Raw genomic sequence first — 8,150 nt, forward strand, 5'->3', positions numbered from 1 at the left:
GTGGTCCCCAGGTTCAGTGGTCCCGGGTCTCTCCCTCTCACCCACCTACCTGCATGGGAATGAGGATTCCCGGATGTCAGAAGACACCCTTGGGACTCCCTCTTTGTTCTGTAGGAAGAAAAAAAATTTCTTGAGAAGTGACTTGTCCAAGGGTATCTTAATTAAGTTTTGTTTTCCGTTTTCAAAGTATTAAAGGCGGTATGTGTTTCTGGGCACAGTTCCATAAATGGAAAGACTTTAAGAGAACTGGACAAAATGCTGACTTGAGGGAAAAGAATCGGGGAAAACCTTATAGTTTGTGTGGGATCATATATTTCCTGATAAGTATTATATTTCGTTCTATTCAGTGGACCAAGTGCTGAAGTCAGCAGATGGACGATAAATCCGAGGCCAGTGGTGGGTGGGGCTGGCAGGTATTGAGAGGAAGTGGACAGACCACGGGTTCCATCTAGTGTCCTATTTCGTAAGAAACCAACCAAACAACAGCATCTGAGCAACCAGCCTTGAGACCTGCAGGCTGGCACGACACCGCAAATGTCTTTAACTTTCATAGATTCCTTTTCATGGGGCAAGCCTCCCAGAAAGGCTTCCTAAGTGGAAATGAGACTTCATCAGGGAGCTTTAGAACAAGGAAATTTCCCAAATGATTTACGTAGGGTAGTTTATAGTTGGGTTAGTTTGTGTGTTAGTAAATGTTCTGTCAGGGAGCCTCGAAGGCTGGGGAAAGATATTTTTCAGGGAATAGGCAATACTTTTTTCAAAGCAAATTACGTATTTAGTAATTTTTCCCTAACCAGGTCATAACCCGCATGATGTCAGGCGACTGGTTTTTCTTGTTTCTTGCAGTCACCCTAGGGCCTGGCAAAGCATGTGGCATGTAGCAACTGCACAATAAAATATTTACTACGACGCATTTAAAAGCATTGCTGAATCGTAGAATGAGTCTGGCATTCTTAAAAACCACCCTTGTGACCCACATGTCAGCTAAGGGCAACGTATTTATTGATATTTAGTTCACATCCACTCACACCCTCTCATCCTCCCACATACTTCCAGATGCTGCCACTGCCATGAAATCCCTTTCCGAGGTTTCGGTGATTTGCTTTTGGTGATCTCGAAAAAGTGTCCTTTTCACTTAATCATTCTGTGTGCGTGTTGACCCCAAAACAGAACCCAGGCGGCATCACCCGATGCCCCAAACACTATTAATGTAGTCGTATGTTTTAGACATTTACCCAAGATCTGAGGGTTAAGATTGGGGTTATATTATCATACAGATACCAAGAAATTTAAGACCCCTGGAGACACAGACCTCAGCTGCCTTCTTTGCTCACTCTCAACTGTCTCCTAAGCCTGCTCATCCAGCTAGCTATAGACCAATGACCAGACTTCCATCTCTGTCTGAAGTCCTTTTTTCGGCTCTCCACCTGTGTGCTCAGCTGCTGCCTTTAGGTCTCCATTTGGATGTCGTAAATGGCTCCTCATGCCCCTATGATTGCTGCAGCAGTTCCAGGCATCACATGCAGACACAGAAACAACCAGAAGCAGAAAGAGACCATCACCTCTTTCTTCCTAATGGGAAAACAGTCTTTCCCAAAAACTTCTTACAGATCTCCCCTCAGAGCTTATTGGCCAGAATTCAGTCACATGCCCACCTCTAAGCCAAACACAGATGCAGGGTTAGAAGCACAATGATTGGCTTAAACCAAAAAAAGACTTCCCTCTGAGCTTAACAAAGAAAGGATGGATACCTGAACAAAATTGGGGTTCTGTTGGCAAGCAAGTAGAGGAAAATGGATGTTGGCGGTCAACCAACAATGTTTACTATAGTAATGTATTCAAAAGAAATGTTTGGTACCATGTATCATATGAAATAAGTGTGACAACACCGATAGGATACATTATTAAGTCTATTAATCCCCATGCTACTTGATTAATAATTTCCTAAGCATCAAGTTTGGCTGTTTTAAAATTTAATGTCAATTGGCCAAGAATATATCAGTGAAAGACTGTTTAGTTAACACACTAATAGTTGAAGATTGTCAATATTAAATTTAACCATTTTATTCATATTTTAATTACCACAATAATTATCGACTAATGCTTTTTCTTTATGGAGATCAAAGTATTCAATGACAAAGCATTTTAATTACATAGATTAAACACTTAGAATCAAGAAGAGGTGAAAACCAATTCTTATCACTTAAGGTATTTCAATTAAGGATTACACAAGGACATGCTTCAAGGACGTTGGTTTACAATGACGAGAGACTTAGTTGTAAAAGTCCTGAGTGTCCAAGATGGAGTATTGGGGAAATACATTGTGCTATAGTCATGTAATGAAATAGTATGCATTGCCTTTTCTACTGAATTATACCCACATACTTATATAGTTAAAAACCCCAGCATCCAGCACAAACACAGACCAGCGGCTCTCCAACCTGAGTGTGCTCTGGCACTCTCCTGGTGATCGCTGGGCCCCACCTGCTCCTCCAGAGCTTCCAATTTAGTGAGTCTGGGGAGGGGCTCGAGAACTGACATTTCTAGCAACTTCCCAGGTGATGCTTCTGCTGCTGGTCTAAGAACAGTGCGCAAGAACCACCGTTTCAGGCCATTCTAAACACAATGTCTGGACGGACGCAGGTATCAATAGCTTCTGACACCTGGGATTTCCATCCTTCCCACATCAGACAGATTTAATCAGAATCTCAAGAACTTTGGTGTTTTTTAAAACCACCCAGGTGTTTGTCATGTGGAGCCATGGCTGCTAGGAGTGGCTATGAGGAGCACAGGGAATGTCCTCCGTGGAAAGGGCGGGACTGAGCCTGCGACGTGGCGGGACCTGCGAGGTGGCGGAACAGCCCCAAGCAGGTTTTCTGAGTGTTCAGAGGCCTCCCCATTAGGAGTCTAAGCCCAGGTTGTGCCAGCCATGCAAACAAGCACAGGTGGAAAAACAGCTGTCCTTGCATTTTAATTTTAAACGTTCAAATCATAAAAACCTGGAGGGCTGTGAAAATGAACAAATAAACAATACCCCTATCCCTTTAAAATGGAAGATGTGTGTGTTAGCCTTTTAAAATTATCTTTTCCTCACTCAAATGAAGTGAGGTTCCCCCTGCCCCCATTTTTTCCTGTTTTTAATTCTTGTTTTCATTTTCCCTCCCTGTTTCTAATTCTTGACTTAAGACCTTCACAGAGCAGGAAAATGGCCTGGCAAATTTGTCCCAGTAGGAATATTTCTCGTGGGTTCCCAGCAAGACACGTACACAGAGCTGATAAAGTTTCAGGTTGCATTGGCCCATCCAGGGCTCTGGGTGCTGGGTGGGAATTTGCTTTAATACATTAGTGCTTTGTTGTGATTCCTTTACTCATTCCAAATAAATATTTACTTTTGAACTTAATTTTTCCTATGTAGTTTTGTATTCTTTTTTCTAAAAAGGGCTCCCTGCCCAAACTATGTAAAGTTCTGATTTCTCAAAAAACTGTATCTGCCGTTATTCGGAGGCAAAATACATCTTTTGGAAACCTGGGCTGCTTTTCCTTTTCGCAGTGTACCCAGGGAGAAGTCAGAGCTGAAGTGGGACAACGGGGACCAACCAGCCTCTGCGTGCCCAGCCTGCACCGCTCAGCCTGACAAAGACGCACCACCAGCTTCGGCCGGACAAACAGTTAACTGCCGTTGGCATCCAACGGGGAGCTCAGAGGAAGCCTCCAGCTCTTAGCATTGCCCACGTTCATGCATCTTTCCGGAAGTCCTGACAGCCAGAAGCACTGATGGCGGTCTGGAGAAAGTGCTCTGTGGGCCCAGCATCTGTGATTCATCAGAACTGTTGTGCTCTCTATCAGATCTGCTGACTCAAATATTAAAGATTTACAATATAAGCACCGGTTCTCAATTTATACATGGCAGAGGCAAAGAGCATTGGTTCTAAAGGACAGCTGTTAAATGTTCAAACTACAATCTGTTAACCAGACTGTAATATTTGATTAAGATAAATATGTTACTTTTTAAAATTCTATTTTCACGTCCTTCAGTTCTTTCCGTGGAGACACACACACATACATACACACACATACACACACAAATATTGATCCCAGTGAGAACAACACTCTGCTGAATATTTGAAACATTAGCATTTCCAGCATTTTTTGGAGCAACTAGAAGAGAATCAAAGAATGGACCAAAGCATTTATACTCTGACTCTCAAACACCTAAAAGAAAATAAATCAAGAAAGTCAAAATAGCACCTTGGTCTAAATTTCAAAATATGTGGCATTATGAAGTATATTTGCTGTGTGAAACAGTTATAAGGGTAACATTTTTTTTCTAGAAATTGAAAAATTCCATTACGTTAGTCTACTTTTGTTGAAAGAAATGACTGAGATATTACAAGATAATATTACCTGAAAAATAAACTACTAAGTATAAATGTATAGAACTCAAATATAGTATATTTGTTATTAAAATATATATAGTCTTAAATTATCCAATGAAAAAGAACCAGAAATAATTTTTAAAAGAAATAATAAAAATATTTTTTCAATCTTTATATTATAGTACTTTATTATATAACTTCATAATATATTTTATCTGATACACTCCGTACCTTTATAGCTATACCCTGACTCTGGTCAAAATAAGTTTTAATAGACTATACAATTTTCTTTATGGAAATAATATTAAATCACTGATTAAGATATAGCCTTCAAGTCAAAACATTAAAATTCATAAACAGGAAGTGTTCTTGCTAAGCAATAAGGAATTTTATAAACACGCTGAGATTGCATATCACTGGCCACACATTCTTCTTCAATGCCTTCCAAAAACTGGTATGGCCGCTGTGGAAGACAAAACAAAACGTACTTTTACCATAAGATCTAGCAATTGCACTCTTTGGTATTTACCCCAAAATGTTGAAAACTTATATCAGCACAAAATCTGGATGTTTATAGCAACTTTATTTATAATCGCCAAAACTTGGAAATAACCAAAATGTCTTTCAGTGAGTGAATGGATAAACTGTGGTCCATCCAGACAATGAAATATTATTCCGCACTAAAAAGATATGAGCAATCAAGCCATAAAAGACATGAAGGAAACCTAAATGCATATTAGTAAGTGAAGGAAGTCAGCTTGAAAAGGTTACATAATGTGTGATTGCAACTATACAACATCGTGGAAAAGGCAGAACTATGGAAACAGTAAAAAGATCAGTCATTGCCAAGGGTTGGAAGGGCAGAATGAGCAGAGCACAGAGGAAGTTAGGGCAGTGTGACTACTCTGACATCATAATGGTAGAGAAGCAGAGAGGAGAATGGTGCTTAGCAAGGGTTTGGGGAGGAGCGGGAAATGGGGAGTTGTTGAACAAATATAGCGTTTCAGTTACGCAAGGTAAACAAATTCTACAGATCTACTCTACCACATAGAAATTGTAGTTAACAAGACTGTTACCATCGCACATGGAAAAAGTTATCAAGAGGGTCAATCTCAAGTTAACTGTTCTTACTACAAAAAAAGCCAGAGGGAACAGGAGGAAACTTTCGGAGGGGATGGATATGTTTACTACCTTGATTGACGGCTTCATGTGTGCATGCATATGTTTGAATCTATGAAATTGTATACATTAAAGATGTGCATTTTTGTAAAAATGTTTTTTAATTTAAAGGGACACTACACACACATACACACACACACACACACACATCTATACTAAGTACTGTTTATTTCTCTCAAAAACTGTAAATTAAAAACTGAAGGCAAAAAATTAGCCTAAGGCACTTGGATTTCAACGATATATAAAGAGCCTAGATGCACCACTATGGACCTTAGAGAAAAAAAGCTAAACACACTGAAAATCTTTTCTTGGACCCACAGAGAACTGAGGTCACAGGACTGCAACCCCAAAATCTGAAGAGACACATGAATACAGAGAACCACATCTGAAAAGAACAGGAATCACCAGCCTAGAATTCTATATCCAGTACAATCGTCTTTCAAATGTCAAAGAGAAATAAAGACTTTCCTGGACAAACAAAAACTGAGGAAATTTATCACCAGCAGACCTGCCCTATAAGAAGTATTTTAAAAAGTTTTTCATGGAAAAGAAACTCACGTCTACATTTAAACAGAGAATGAGTGTCAGAAAAGAAATGAAATCTATTTAAAATTCGTTAAGAATGTTCTCAGAAAATTATACAGTAAATAATATTTAATAGAAAATAAATGATGGTAGCTATTTAACTTTCAAGGGCAAGGATGTTTGATATCGGATTTCAAATTATTTTCATCCTTGCAACTTAAATGCTATCTATCTACTCAAACTTTTGATAAAGATAAAGGAATTGAGTAACCCTCAAGTCACGTTGGTTACACTCATATTAAGTATAATTTTTTAAAAATCACTTACCGCAAATGAATTTCCTTCAAGTGAATATGAAGCATTTGACCTGATATCAGTTTACAGAAACATACTACAAAGAGAGAAATAAAGATGGCACATATTTGAAGATTCAATGCCTTCCTGAACTTAGTTTTTTAAATGTTTATATTCTTTCTTCATCACATTCTCTGCCTCATAACTATCTCATCTCAAAAACTGAGCAAGAGGTTGTGAAGAGAAAAGGAATTGAAATGTCGGTTCTTTTTAATCTTAAGCAGCAATTTACATAGAAATAATTTGTTTATCCTATATTCAGTCATTTAATGAATATTGAACACTTGTTGTATGCCAGGAAATTCTAGGCTTTGGGAATGAAAAATTGAGTAAGAAAGTTTTGCCCTCATTGAACTTACAACCAAGTTGAAACACAGAAAATTATCATTCTTAATAATTAAGTATTATTAGTTTCTATTTTCCTTGGCACATGGTATTAACACCCACACAAAGTCAAAAGAATTCTAATAGGGTGCTCAGCTGACCATAGGTGAAAAAGCCAATGTGTTTCTTGACGGTCCCATTTCTTTTTTTTTCTTTTCTTTTCTTTTCTTTAAAGAAATATTACAAACAACTTTATTCCAATAAATTCAAATTAAGATCAGTATTTTACAGTAGCATCAAAAAGAGTAAAATACTCAGAGATTAACAAAAGAGGCAAAAGAATTGCACACTGAAAGCTATAAAACATTCCTGAAAAAAAATGAAAGAAGATACTAAACTTGGACTGTAGGATTTCATATTGTTAAGATGTCTATTCTACCCAAAACAATCTACAGATTCAGTACAATTCCTATTAAAATCCCAATGACGTTTTTTGCAGAAATAGAAATATCCACCCTAAAATTCATAAGGAATCTCAAGGGACCCAAAGAGCCAAAGGAAAAAAAATAAAATGGAATACAGATCTTGAAAATAAAGAGCAAAGCTGGAGATCTCACACTTCTTGATTTCAAAATTTACTACAGAGCTACAGTAATCAAAACAGTGTGATATTGGCATAAAGACAGACAGATAGACCAATAAAATAAAATAGAGAGCCCAGAAATAAACCCTCAAATATATGGCCAACTGATTTATAACAAGGGTGGTAAGACCATTCAGTAGGGAAAGGACAGCCCCTTCAACAAATGGTGTTGTGAGAACTAAATACTCACAAGCAAAAGAATTAAGTTGGACCTTCATCTTATACCACATTAAAAAGAAATAACTCAGGGTGTATCAAAGACCTAAATGTAAGATCTGAAAACTATAAAACTCCTAGAAGAAAACATAGAGGAAAATCTTCATGACATTAGATTTGGTGATTATTTCTTGGATATGACACCAAAAGCACAGACAACGAAAGGGAAAATAGATAAATTGGAGTTCATCAAAATTAACAACTTTTATGCATCCAGGACACCATCAAAAGAGTAAAAAGACAACTCATAGAATGGGAGAAAATATGTGGCAAATCATATATCTTATAAAAGACTAATTTCCAGAATATATAAAGAGCCCCTAAAACTCAACAACAAAAAAAACAAACAACTCAATACAAAAATGGGGAAAGGACTTCAGTAGACATTTCTCCAAAGAATATATACAAATGGCCAATAAGCACACAAAAATATCCTCAACATCAATAGTCATGAGGGAAATGCAAATTAAAACCCATGTCAATCATGATGAAATATTGAAGAGACATTAAAAAGAGTTATGCTATCAATAAAA

The 8,150-nt window shown here is 37.6% G+C and overlaps 1 long non-coding RNA gene across 1 annotated transcript in view; it reads right to left on the minus strand.

Moving 5' to 3' along the window:
• LOC111729626 overlaps positions 1 to 111 on the minus strand; it is a 10,396-nt gene extending 10,285 nt beyond the window's left edge. Inside the window, exon 1 of the long non-coding RNA XR_002776305.1 lies at positions 50 to 111. This is a non-coding gene — a long non-coding RNA (uncharacterized LOC111729626). The remainder of the gene's footprint in view (positions 1 to 49) is intronic.
• Between the last annotated feature and the right edge of the window lie 8,039 nt (positions 112 to 8,150).

Source organism: Pteropus vampyrus, unplaced genomic scaffold (assembly GCF_000151845.1).
Source record: "Pteropus vampyrus isolate Shadow unplaced genomic scaffold, Pvam_2.0 Scaffold272, whole genome shotgun sequence".
NCBI lineage: Eukaryota > Metazoa > Chordata > Mammalia > Chiroptera > Pteropodidae > Pteropus > Pteropus vampyrus.